This window comes from Diceros bicornis, chromosome 8 (genome assembly GCF_020826845.1).
Source record: "Diceros bicornis minor isolate mBicDic1 chromosome 8, mDicBic1.mat.cur, whole genome shotgun sequence".
NCBI lineage: Eukaryota > Metazoa > Chordata > Mammalia > Perissodactyla > Rhinocerotidae > Diceros > Diceros bicornis.
The window spans coordinates 5,588,724-5,602,597 of NC_080747.1; the positions used below are offsets into that span (position 1 = coordinate 5,588,724).

The 13,874-nt window shown below is 51.6% G+C and overlaps 2 protein-coding genes across 4 annotated transcripts in view; one reads left to right on the plus strand and one right to left on the minus strand.

Moving 5' to 3' along the window:
* LOC131409457 (SWI/SNF-related matrix-associated actin-dependent regulator of chromatin subfamily E member 1-related-like) overlaps window positions 1-11,105 on the minus strand; it is a 55,894-nt gene extending 44,789 nt beyond the window's left edge. The window contains exon 1 of the mRNA XM_058546701.1: window positions 10,921-11,105. The gene's annotated coding sequence lies outside the window, so the exon portion shown is untranslated. The remainder of the gene's footprint in view (window positions 1-10,920) is intronic.
* The window catches only part of JAKMIP1 (janus kinase and microtubule interacting protein 1), a 128,848-nt gene continuing 124,560 nt past the window's right edge, over window positions 9,587-13,874 (plus strand). For all 3 annotated transcript variants that reach the window (XM_058546697.1, XM_058546698.1, XM_058546700.1), the window contains exon 1: window positions 9,587-9,812. The gene's annotated coding sequence lies outside the window, so the exon portion shown is untranslated. The remainder of the gene's footprint in view (window positions 9,813-13,874) is intronic.

Here is a 13,874-nt window from a genome sequence, read left to right on the forward strand (position 1 = left end):
TGAAGGAGATGAACAAGCTGGGGGCGCTTGCTTTGACAGATTATCAAGAGTTACTAGAAAGCTAAAGTAATTATGACACTGTGATATTGACAGAGATAGACAAATAAACAAACGAATAAGCAGACCATGAATACATGGAAACTTGATGGATGCCACAGGTTGCAAAAAATGAAATAGGATCGATAGCTGCACTGTACATAAAACTCAATTCCAGGGGCATTGATTCTCAAATCTAAAGAGTAAAACTTTAAAACATTTAGAAGGGAGTATGGGAGAATATATTTAGTGACCCCAGATAGGGAAGAATTTCTTAAAACAGAAAAAGCACAAATCATAAAGGAAAATATTGGAAAGTTTGACTATATTAAAATTAACATTTCTATTCACCTAAAGGAAACTATAACAATATGAAATGATAAAAGCCCTTAACTGAAAGAAAATATGTGCAAAACATATGCCCAACACACTATTAGTCCAAAAAATAAAAAGAATCCCTGAAAAGCAATGAGAAAAAGACAACCCAATAGAAAAACAGGCAAGATACACGAAAAGGCACGTTCATTGAGAGAAAGTATGAATAGCGAAAAACATACAAAGAGCTGCTGTCAGAGAGTTCACAACTAAATTGCTCTGAGACACCACTTTACTCTCAGCAGATTGGCAATAACTTAACACTCAGCCAATACCACATGTTGGCAAAGATGCAGAGGAACTGGATTTCTTATAGACTGTTGGTTGGATAATAAGTTGGCATAAATATTTTGGACAACTATTTGGTAACATCTTATAAAGTTGAATATGTTCATGCCCCATGACCTCGCATTCCATTCCTATGGTATATACTCTAGAAGAGTGGTTCTCAACCAGGGGCGACTTGGCCTTCTGGGGGACGTTTGGCACTATCTGGAGACATTCTGGTTGTCACATCTAGGCGGGAGGGTGGGTAGAGGCCAGGGACAGCTCCCCTCTACAAAGAATGACCCTACTCAAAATATCAAGAGTTCTGCTCTTGAGAAACCCTGCTCTCGAAATCTCTGATCTACGTGCATAAGAAGATGTGAACGCAAATGTTCATAGTCACATTGTTTAAATAGAAAAAAAAGAATCACCAGAATATTTATTCACAGTTCAGCCACGTGTATCAAAATGGATGAATTCTAAAAACTCAACGTCGAGTAAAAGGTAAAATGTGGAAGAATAATACAGGTATGATACCAGGTATAAGAAATTAGGAAAAAGATATACACACACTTGAGAAAAACGGTACCCAGTTGGGGAGAGGCATGTGGCACACAGCTAAAGATATACTTCTTAAGTTGAACGGTGGGTACAACGATGCTAATTTCATTATTTTTTATTCCTTGAATATAGGAAAATCCTGAAGTAATGAATCTTATGATAACCCAAGTTCCTATTTAACAGTTACTCATTGCATCCTGTCTCTCCCCTGTTCTCAAGAAGGGATCAAAATTTCTCACTGTGTGGAGGGGCTGTGATCACTGGAGCTCTCTCAGGTCCCTGGAGGGCTACGCGTGCACAGCATAATTTCACTGTCTTTTTGTGTGTGTGTGTGCCTTTTTTTTTTTTTTTTGAGGCAGTACAGAAATGCAAGTGACATTTTTGGAAAGCCTTTAATTGAGCTTTGGGGAATATATATGTTATATACATTATTTGGCAATCTTGCAATACTTCAGGCTAAAAGCATTTTTTTAATAATAGGAAACTTCTCTACTTAAAGGTATTTTCTAGGGTCACATTTGCCAGTCAGGCCACGTTTTCACTTTCTGCATGTGAATAAACACTGCATAATAACTGTCCAGGGAAGCCAAGTTTTCTTGTACCTGTAAGAAAATCTAGGAGGCTGCATGGACCCATCTCGGTGTCTCGGAGACTTTCTAACCAAGAATGAAACTCAGAAGCTACATAAAAAAGAAAAAGAAAGTGAGAGACATTTTCATATTTGACTGTATAAAAAGGTGGTTGTTGTGTGACAGAAGACGCCACAAGCAAAGTCAAGAGATGAAGGCCAGATCTGGAAAAGTGCTTGAACAGTGACGACAGCCAAAGGGGTCAGCGTTCTCCCGGCAGCTCTTAAAAATGGACCAAAGAAGAGGCCTCAACTGAAAATGGGCAAAGGGCACGAGTAGACAACTCTCAAAAGAGCAAATCCAAAGGCATATATATTTATATATATATATGTATATGTATATATGCAAATATATATGAGCAAATCTACAGGCATATGAATATACATCTATAGTCAAGGTCCCTGAAAGTCCCCAATAAACAGAGAAATGCAAACTAAAATCACAAAGGCATATCACCTTACACCATCAGGGAGGCAGCATTATAGCACGCTGCAGCATCGGTTGATGGGAACGTAGGAAATACCTACATTGGGGTGGAAGGGTGATGTGTCACAGAGTCTCGGGAAGGTAATCGGTCAGCATTGGTGAAAATAAAACTTTAAACCTTCAAACCAGCAATTCCACTCCTGGGAATCCATCCATACAAATAAAAATGCTGACATCTGAGGACACATGCGCAAGGATATTTCCTGCCCATTGTTTAGTTGGCAAGGACGAGGAGGATGCCTACAGCACGGGGTGCCATCAGCCTTTCAAAAGAACGAGTCCAGTTCCCCCAGATGCTAGCAGGGATTTTCACCAGCAGTTCGTGAGCACAAAAAGTACGAAGCAGATAAACGTGAGTATGATGGATTCGTTTTGTACAACAATGCCCTGGGCCCCCGTATGTGTGTGTGTGTGTGTGAATGTATGTGTGGGTGTGTGTATACAGTATATACTTACATATGTTTATGAAAAAAATATGAAACAAAATGAGCGAGGTTGTTAACATGGGCTACCTGGTGGGGAACGTGATATGGGAGTGGAGGGGGAAGCATCCAAAATAAAAACATCGTGTATAAAAGGAGCCTTTCATGTAAATTATACTCATGTATCTGCACACCCGGCGAGGCAGGAAGACCTGGTCACCCTAAGGCCCGTAGGGGTTGTCCTGGTGTGGCAAGATTCAAGGTGACCTTTGTTTTCTTCTTTATATCTGCCTGAGCTGTTTGAATTCTTTACAATAATCACGTGCTACCTATAGAGCCAAAAATAGCCCACAGAAAGCTGTTTTCATTGAAAGGAGGAAAAGAGAAGAAAGACGCACGTCCTGGCATAGGGACCCGGCGGCTGAGGAGGCCAGACGCACGCTGCGCTGATCATGGTGGAGAACTTGGGCATTCTGCCGGCCTCGCACCTCTCCTGGCTGCCCCACCCTGTTTCTGGAGGAAAATCCCACAGGCCCCCTGTGCCCATCTCCCTGCCCCAGGGAAGAGCCCTGTCCAGTGCTAGAGCCTCCGTCAGCTACGTTAATGTTCACCATCATCTTTTTTGAAAACTTCTTATTTTGAGATAATTATAGATTCACATGCAGTGGTAAGAAAGATTATAGAGAGACCCAGTACATCTTTTACCAAGTTTTCCCCAAAAGTAACATCTTACAAAACTATGGTACAATATCACAAACCAGACCAATAACATTGATACAATCCACCCACTTTATTCAGATTTCCTGACTCCATGGGAACTTGTGTGTGTGTGTGCGTGTGTGTTTCGTTTTCTGCAATTTTATCACACGTGTAGATCCGTGTGCCCACCACCACAGTCAAGTACAGAACAGTTCCTTACAAGGATCCCTCCTGCTACCCTTTTATAGCCACAGCCACCTCCCTCCCTCTCCCCAGCTCCTGGCAACCACTAATCAGTTCTCTGTCTCTATAATTTTGTCACTTTGATAAAGCTATATAAATGGAATCACACAGCTGTCTCCACGCAGCATAGTTCTCATCATCATGCTTTTGGATTTGAAAGTGAATTGATGGAGAGCACGGAGCTTTCAGAGTATGGAGGGCCCCAGAGACCTGGCTGTAGTGCCCAGAGCCTTTTTGGCCTCTCTGGGTCTCCGTCGTCTCATCTAGAGAATGGGAACATCAAAGCCTCCTCTGCAGGGCTGGAAGGTGAGCTTTTCTGCTACGAATGCCAGCAGCTTCATCAGCTGAGCACACTGAATGGTCCCAACTCTGTTTCAGGTGCGCCACGACCATAATCTATGTAAATATCCTAACCAGCCTGTGAAGTACGTTCTGTTCTTCCCATTACTCAGATGAGGGAACTGAGGTTCAAGGTGACACGGGGGGCAAATGGTGGAACCAGGATTCACATCCTAAACTGTGGGGCAGGTGTGGGGTGTGGCATCATTTCTATTTGACAGAGAGGAGACCGAGGCTCAGAGAGGTGCTGGGACTTGTCCCAGGGACACAGCTAATTCGTGGCTGAGCCATTGACAGAGCCTGGTACTCCCCATTCCTCGCCTAGTTTTCCTGTGTCCCTCTGCTCCAGGGGGACGCCTGGAGCTTTCCCTTTGCATCTGCCCAGCAGCACAGAAGTAGTTTCTGGCTACTTATGAGATGCAGAGTACCAGAGCACCATAGTGGTGTCTGCCACTGCGGGAGCCAGTCTGGCTGGTTTGAATGCCCGCTCTGCCACTTATTGGCTGGTGACCTTAGGCAAGTTGCTGAACTTTACATTCCTCGGTTTCTATGGCCTGCTTCCTTCCTCCTTGTCTGACCTCAGCACAAGTGTTTCCTCCTCCAGGAAGCCCCTCCTGACTCCCTAAGTGGCCTTAGGAGTCCCTTCCCCTGCACTCTTCTTGCCCAGGCTACCCTATCCTAGTGATCTACCTTCTGTCTCTCCCACTGGCCCACGAGCCCTTGAGGGCAGAGACGAGCTGTTTCCACACCACATCCCTGGTGCCTAGGCAGGTGTCTGGGGAATCATCATGGAGCTGGTCGGCCTGGCCTTCTGCAAGTGCTCACCAGGGCTTCTTTAATCCTGTCACTCACACCATTCCTCAAGAACTCTCGATGGCTCCCTATCAATTGGAAGGTAAGTTCAAACTTGGGGCCTTCATACCGCTGTTCACTCTCCCTGGAACATTCTTCCTCTTCCTCTTCTTCTAGCGAGCTAATACTCAGAGATAACTTTCTCGAGGAGACTCCCTGACCCTCAGACCAAGCCAAGCTCCATGTTCCGTCATCTCCTACCACCTTTTCCTCCTCCTTAGGAATGATCACAATTGTAGTTAAATAGCTGTGTAATTTGTAATAACACCCCGGGGCCTGTAAATGTGACCTTATTTGGAAAAAGGGTCTTTGCAGATGTCATCAAGTGAAGGATCTTGAGATGAGATCATGCTGGGTTATCAGGGTGGGCCCTAAATCTGGTGACCAGTGTCCTTAGAAAAGAGGAGAAGACACAGACACGGAGGAGAAGCCACGTGAAGATGGAGGCAGAGACTGGAGTGATGCGGTCACAAGCCAAGGAGTGTCTGGAGGCACTAGACGCTGGAAAAGGCAGGAAAGAACTTTCCCCTACAGCCTCCAGAGGGAGCACACCCCTGCCAACACCTTGATTTGGGACTTATGCCCTGCGATACTGTGAGAGAACAAATTTCCGTTGTTTTAAGCCTCCCAGTTTGTGGTAATTTATTATGGCAGCTCTAGAAAACTAACACAGATTCATATACATATTAATTAATTTAATCCCCATCCAAAACCGTGAGGTTATTACTCTCATAAGCCCCATTTTACAGATGAGGAAACCAAGGAAAGTAAATGGGCACTAACTTGCCTACGGTCACCAGCTAGTAAGTGTCAGAACTGGGATCCTACCCAGGCTGCCCGACTCCTACACAGGTGGGCAGGACCTCAAGTTCCACCCTGGCGGAATCCCTTCTCTGACACCCTCAGGAGTGAACCGCCCGTCATGGGGACGGGAGCTCACAACTCCTCAGAGAGTGGCGTCTCTTTGTCCTCCCGCTGAGCTGAAATGTGCCTGCTTGTGACTTTCAGGCCTGGGCTCACACACCACAAGTCACGCAGTGCCAGGGAAGGCCGCTTCGGAGAGGGACCTACCCTCGGCTCCCACACTGCTGCTTGCTGTGTGTCCTGGGCCCGGGGCCTCCTCATCCCTAATGCAGAAAGTGATAGTACCTGCCTCGTAGGGTCGTCCTGATGGAGTGGACACTCAGAGTCAAAAGGCAAGCCTGGACTCACCTAATTCGGGACCTCTCAGGCATTAGCACACAGTGGAATCAGCTGGGGCACTCAGTCAAATACCGATTCCTGGGCCCTGCTACTCAGAGGCCCCGCTTCAGCAAGATACAGGGGTCTGGGCATCTGCATTTTTCACATGCTTCCCCACATGCCCGTGAGGGCACTGAGGTCTAGGAAGTGCTGGTCGAGTCGGCTTCTGGTTTGAATTTCTACAATTGCCTTTTATCACAAAAATTAATATAATTACAATAAGGAAACTGCAAAAAAGAGTCATTCTTTCAAATCTTAGTGTTGATTTATGAAAAAATGATAAAGGTTTTCCCAAATTTGACAACAATCCTAAAAATGTACCTGACTACCAATAATGAGTTATGAGGCTGAAGGAAAGTGTTCTAACATTGAAAAAAATTCCATCATTGGAGGATTACTCTGAATAATCTATTTTCTCCATAGAAAAATTATTACAAAGTCATTGTCCTATGAAGAGATAATCCAAAAGGATGAAGATGAAGAAGCCAAAAAAAATGTAGAAAAAGATATCATAAAGGTGGATGTCAGGTAGTTAATTTAAAAAATTATTATATTAGTTTTCTGGATTTTGTAATATTTGTGATATCTGTCAACTTGAAACATTTCAAATTTTGTTGTTTTTTTATTATTCTAAATATTCACTTTTGTACCTAATTTTGTATTTCTAACTTTTTATTCTTTTTCTTAAAGAGGACCCCCCAAATTGTAGAAGCTCTGGGTCCTACTGAACCTGGATCCACCACTGCTAGTTGCCTGCTCAAAATCCATTCTCCCCTCTGTCTCACTAACAGAACCCTGATTTTGTTTCAGGCAGCCGTGTGCCCTTCTTAAATTTTTTTTATTTCCGTTAAGTGAGGGGTAGCCATGTGACATTGTTCTGGTCAAAGATAAAACAGAGGTCTCTGGGAAGAATTTCCAGAAAAGCAGTTAAAGGGAGCCAGCTCAGTTGGGGTGTGCCTTTTGCCCTTCCCCTTCTTCTCAGCTGGAATAGTGATGGGATGCTGGGAGAAGGGCAGCCATCTTGCCACCGTGAGCATACCCTGAGGAAGAAAATTACACGCTGAGGATGAAGGAGCAAAAGAGGATAAAGTAAGGGATGACCAACATTTGGGTTTCTTGCTGAGTGAGAAAAAAAAAAACTTAATTTGTTTAACCCACTGTATAGTTGGCATCTTGATTACTCACAGCCAAATATAATCCCTAATGATATATATATATATATGTATTAAAGAACCCCAAATTGAGCAGCTTAAACAACAGAAACTTATTGTTTCACAGTTCTGGAAGCTAGAAGTCTGAGATCAAGGTGTCAGCAGGGTGGTGTGCCCTCTGAAGGCGCCAGGGAAGGATCTTTTCTGGCCTCTCTCCCAGCTGCTGGGGCTTTGCCGGCATCCTCGGTGTCCCCTGGCCTGTTGGTGCATCACCCGGATTTCTGCCTTCATGTTCACATGGCGTTCTCCCTGTGCGCGCGACTCTGTGTCTCCACCTCCCCTTTCTACAAGGACCCCAGCCATATTGGATTAAGGTCCCCCCCACCCCCACTCCAGCACAACCTCATCTTAACTATTACATCTGCAAGGACCCTGTTTCCAAACAAACTCATATTCTGAGGTACTGGGAGTTAGGACCTCAACGTATGATGTTTTTGGGGGACACGATTCAACCCACAACACTGGCCCCATCCCTGAAGCCTCCTCTCTCCCGCCCATGTCCAAGCCTTGAGCAAGTCTTGCCAATTCCACTGCCTGACCCTCTCTAATGCTCCGTTCCCTTGTCACCAAAGCCACGCCCACTCGCCTCGATCTACACCCGCCTCCTTCAGTCCGCGCTCCACAGGCAGCCGGGCATCTGTTAAGGAGAGCCTCAGATCTGCTCACAGATGCTCCGGGTCTTCCCTCCTACTTGGAACACGGGAGGTCTGCACCTCCCCCTCCTGTTTCAGGTCAGGCATGGCCCTGTGACGCTTTGGCCAGTGAACAGAGAGCAGAAGTGATGTGTCTCTTCCAAGTGGAAGCTTTAAAAGCCAGTACAGACTGTCACCTTTCATTCATACTATCCAAACGATTGTGGGTACACGGCTAAGAGAGAGCCTCCGTCACTTCGGCTCCTGACTCACTAGCGCGAGCAGAGCCCCCTGCTGGCCCACGTGGGATGTGCAGTGTGAGCAAGAAATAAAACAGATGTGGGTCTGTCTGTCACTGGGGCTTAACATAGTTTAGCCTGACCCGTACATTTTACACATGTAAACCCAACCATCTTCCCTGGTGAGACTGTCTCAGGACAAACTCCAAATTCTTTCCCACTGCCTACAAGATCTTACATGTGCTGGCCCCTGCCCACCTCCCCATCCTCATCGTCCCCCACTCTCCCACTCACCTCTCTGGGGCCCAGAAACACTGCTCTTTTTTAGATTCTCAAATGTGCCACATTTTCCTCCAATCAGGTGTTTACCCACGCTGTTCTCTTTATGTGGATGCTCTTCCCTCCCTTCTCTTCACTAGAATGTAAGCCCCAGGAGGGCAGCAGCTTTGTCTCTGTTGTTCACTGCGGCATCTCTAGATCTTAATGGCTACCCGGTACATAGCAGGCATTCAATAAATATTTGTTGAACGAAACTGAACAAATGAATCTTTGCCTAGTTACGTCCTACCCTTCCTTCAAGCCTCAGCTGGACATCACATCATTCATTCCACTATTGTCTGGTGACGTGGCTCTGCCCAGTGGTGAAGACTATGGGCTCAGAGTAAGACTCCCAGCTCGCCACTTGCTGTGTCACCTTCAACCTCTTCCTTTACCCTCTGACCCTCAGGCTCCCCACCTGTACAAAGGGTACAATACCCGCGGTGGTTATGTCTCCCCCAACCACCGACGGCCTAGGACGGCCACAGTCCCAGGTTATATATACCACCCTCCCCAACTGGATATGAGCGCCCTGAGGACAGGAACGCGCCTCCTTAGCCCTGACTAGAGCCCGAAAGCCCCTCCCGGAGGCAGCAGCTCCAACCTGGCTGGTGTCCCGACCTCGCGCAGCGGGTGGACGCTCAGCCGCTGGACTCCTGCCCCTCCCGAGGGCAGCAGCTCCGACCCGCCTGGCGTCCCGACCCCGCACCGCAGGTGGACGGTCAGCCGCTGGACCCCAGGCCCTCCCGAGGGCAGCGGCTCGGCCCCGAGGCGCAGTGCGCACGCTCGGGCTCCCCGCGCCTCCTCTCTCGGGCGCAGACCGGCTCCCGGCGCCGGCCTCGGGCGGGGGCGGGGCGGGGCGAGCGCCGCGCCCTCCCTCTGACTGGCAGGAGGCCGGGCCAATCGGAGGGGCGCCCCGGGGGAGGGGCGGGGCCGCGCGGCGAGCCGGTGCCGGCAGCCGCGGGAGCTGCAGCCGGGAGCGTGCGGCACGCGCCGGCCGCCTGCCCCGAGCACGGTCAGCGGCGCCGCTGCCTCTCGACCTCCGCCCCGCCGAGCCGCGCGCGCGACTGCCCCTCTTCATTTGCTTCTTACGATTTTTTTTTTTGCACGCATTCTTTTTCTGTTCCGTTTTGTCCTTTTTAAGGCGGGGGCGGCGGCAGCGTCAGCTCGGGGCGGGGAGGGGGCGGCCGGAGGATGCGACGCGGGGCTGCGCTCGCTACGCCTGCTGCTGCTGCCCGGCTCGGGCCTGCGCGCCGAGCAGGTGGGTACAGGTGCGCCGGGGGGCGGGAGGCGCGCGCTGGCCGAAGAGGACCCGCGGACACCGCGACCGATGGGCGGACCCGGCGGCAAGGGACGCGGTGACCGGTGCCGCCCCGCCCCATCGCCCACCTTCCCCATTTCCAGCCTCGGCGCCCCCTCCTGATCCCCCTGCCACTCTCGCATCTCACCTCCGTGGTCCCCCACCCTTCCGTTCCCATCCCCCACCCCCTCCAAATCCCCCTGCAGCGTCTCCCAGCAGGAGGACTCTGCGTCGCCTCCCTCCATACGCCCCCTTCCCGTCCCGCCCACAGCCCCCCTCTCTCCCTCACGCCACCCCCATTTCCACTCCTCTCCTCATTCTGCCCCCGAGCCAAGGAGGGGGAGGGGGACCCACTGGGTGCCTCCGGGGAGTGGCGCGGGGGGCGTGGCCGGCCGGTTCCCTCCGTGTCCTACCCGCTGAGTAGGTCAGGGTCCCCGATCCCGGCCGAGGTGGCACAGAGGATGGAGTCCCGGGCCGCGCCGCGGCGGCGAGGGACCGAGAGGGCGAGGCCGCCCTGCCGGCATCCCCACCCCACGCACAGTACACGCTGCCACGGCCCCTGCCACGCACACCCCCGCGCTGCTCCGCCCACGTGGGCGCCGGGGAGGAGGCTGCAGAGATGGGAAGAAAGGCTGGTACCCACCGTCCTGGCCGGCCGGCGCGCCCTGGGCGCACTGGGCCTCCGGAGATGGCGCACAAGGATTGGCTCCTGCGGGGCCGGGCACCTTGCAGGGCGCCCTGCGTTCGGGCCGGCGGGTTCTAGGGCCTGCGTTAATGCGCCGCGCCCTCGCCCCCAGCCCCCTCGCTCCATCACTCCACCCTCCTTGCTGCGGGCTTTGAGGATCCAGCCTCGTCATTTCTGTTAGAGGCCGCTTGCCAGGCTGGAGTCTTTCGCCTTGGAAGCACCCCCCCACCTCCTCCCCTCCCCACACATCCTAGTCTGCCCTTCTCCTGATGGCTTGGCAGCCTGGGCTCTCCGCCAGCCTCTGCCCTGCGCTTTAAACTCCGGAGATACTGTATCTGACCGCTGGCCCTCCTCCGCCGCCCCCACGCCTCCACCCACACTTACAGGCACACCGTCCTTGGCTTTTGCTGGTGCTGTTCCCTCTCCAGGAACGCCCTTCCTTCAACTGGCCAGCTCCTTCTAGACCAAGGGCAGGGACAGCCCCTTGCCCCGCCTGAGCTTCCCTGTGTGGCAGAGCAGGACACACTGCTGTCCCGTCTGGTGGCTTCTGTCTCCCAGACCAGACTAGGAGGTCTGGGAGGGCAGGACTCCACCCACAGTAAATATCGGGCCTAAGGGGGCCTCCCCTAACTCAGGGTGACCCACCTGTGTGGGCGAGGCTCTGGGAGGAGCTGGCTTCTCCTCTGGGACCTTGGGCAGGTGGGTGTGGATTCCATGCGCCCAGATGGCGGAGGAGGAGGGGCAGGTTTGGGGAGGGGGTGGGGTGGTCAGGGCCGCTCCCTCAGGATGCTTGCCCAGCAGGGCCCTGTGGACTCCCAGGAGACCTGCTGCTGGGAGAAAACTCCCCCTGGCTTATGGATGGTTGCAGAGTTGTTGAGACTCCGGGACATGGTCTGTAACGCTGGACATCTCTTTCCAGAGCTTGCCGGTAACCCTCACCTTGAGTCCTTTCACAGCAAGAAGTCCCCTGGAGGGTCAGAGTGTGGGCTCAACAAATGAGATCTTTACCATTCTCCTCCTCCACAAACCATCTGTGGCTCCCACTGCCCCCATGACCTCACAAGTTCCTGGCTTCCCTGGCCCACTCTCCCTCTCCCTGCCACACTCTCAGCACTCGTGTGCCCCAGACACGTCTTCACACTTAGGTTTTCCCCCACATGCTGTTTTTTCTCCCAGAAATGTTCCCTCCCTTGTCTGTCTGGAGAACTCCTATTCATACGATAAGGCCCAGCACTCATGTTACTTGTTTGTGGTGTTCCCTGACTCTGCCAAACAGATGGTATGGTTCTCTCGTCTGTGTTCTCCTAGAACTTTATGTCCATGTATAGTATGATATTTGTGTAGGTTTTTCTTAAGCTGACCTTGCCCACTAGAGACTGGGGACACAGTGAGGTCTGAGAGGCAGCTCTGATATAACCGGGGCTCCATCTTCCCAGAGGACAGTCACACTGGCACTGATACGGCCAGCGCTGTAAGAGAGAGATGCACTGGGAGGAGAGCGCACGCCGGCTTGGCCTGCCCAGAAGGTTTCATGAGGAGGAGTCAGGATGGAGGCCCCGCTGTCTCAGGGTACAGGGTGGGTGGGATGCGGCTGGGAGAGGAGCGGCAGAAGGCGCAATTTCTGAGGAAGCCATAAGCCAGCAGCTAGCGCCACTGCGGTGGGCGGCATTCCCTGGGGGAGGGACCCTGCCTGTCTGTTGGCTCTGAAGCCAGACTGCCTGGGTTCCCGTTCGGGTCTGCCCTTCACTCAGCTGTGATTGGGCAAGTGCCTCCCACCTGGGCTTTCTAACTAAAATGGAGTGCCTCCCTTGGAAAGATTGGGGATGGGTGCAGTGAATCCTGATTCTCCTTGGTCAGTCTCCTCCAAGGTGGGTGGGTCAACTTGCAGGGCTTCTGAAGTTGTGCTCAGTTCCTTAAGGCCATGTGATCTTGGGCAAGAGGATTAACTTCTCTGAGTCTCCATTTCCCTTACAAATGGGGGCAGTGCTCTCCCTTTGGCTGGGTTGGTGTGGAGGTCAGGGGTGTGGTTTCTGGGCACAGGAGGCACTTAATAAGTGGTCATGATGATGAGGGAGTATGTGATAAGGGATTTAAAAAATGAGCCCTTTAGCTTTGTCACAGAGCAAACGCCCCAGTTAGGGGTCTTCTGTGTCTTTCCCTAGCTAACAACATCAGGCTAATAAGCTAAATATTCAGTAAGTGGGAATGAAAGATGAAGGGAGTGGGTGCCATGTTGGCTAGTGTGACATGTGCAGACTTGTGTGAGAAGGTGCTGAGAGCTGCGTGCGAGACTCCTGAGCTCGCGGTCCATGTAGTGAAGGCCACCCCCCTGGTCCTGGAGCAGTTCCTTTGATGCCTCTATCATCTGGACTTCTTTCCTGCTCAGTGGTTGGGGTGTGGCGGTTACAGTCATTTCCACCCAGGTCCTAGGAAAACTCTTGATGGAACTGATGCGCATGAACAGCAGCCACCAGCTAGGTGAGCTGAGCTGTGAAGGAACGTGGCTGGGTCAGAGGAACTGCACTGAGGACCAGCTCAGACCCTCCTGGCTGTGTGACCGTGGGCAAGTCACTTAACCTCTCTAAGCCCAGTTCCTTTCCTGTGATGTTCACATAAGGAAAATAGCTATCGTTGCTTAAACTCCCACGCCTGCCGTGAATTATCTCATTTAAGCTGCACATCACCAGTCAGGGTTAGGATTACGTGAGCACCTGACAAGCAGGGGCTGCGTCTGGAGGTAGAGGCGGAGGCGGAACTCACTGGTGGGGGTCCCTCCATCTGGAGCCTAGGTATTACTGCATGACGCACACGGACCCCTGCAACGGAAAGACAACCTTCCTACAGGGCCGGTGTGAGAAATCAATCAGAGGAGCCTTTTCAGTACTCCTAAAAGAAACACGTTCCTTAAAGCCAGCAGTAGCCGTTGGAGTTGCTGTAATCCGAGGCTCAGCAAAGGCCCCCAGGCCTGGCGGGGGGGGGGGGGGGACCTTGGCAGTGTCACTCTAGCCCTGGGTGCCATCAGAAAATGCTTTCTGTGCTCATGCCTTTCAAAGGTCAGGTGGACAGCCCAGGGACCATGGGCCAGCAGGGAGGGCCAGGGACAAGGAGGGGGCCCTGGGGGCTTGTGCTGTGAAGGGCAGGGGTTAGAAACCCCTCCTGGAGGAGGGAGGAAGGCCAAGTTCTTGCAGGGAGTAGCCCGGGAGGTCATTAGCCTGCAGGTTCAGAGTCAAACTGAAAGGCGCAGAGAGAGGGCGGCGGTGAGAGCACCTGGGTGCTCAGGGTAAGGGCGGGGCCGCTCTCCCCTGGGGACAGGGGCTCTGCTCTGGTCTTGGTGTTAG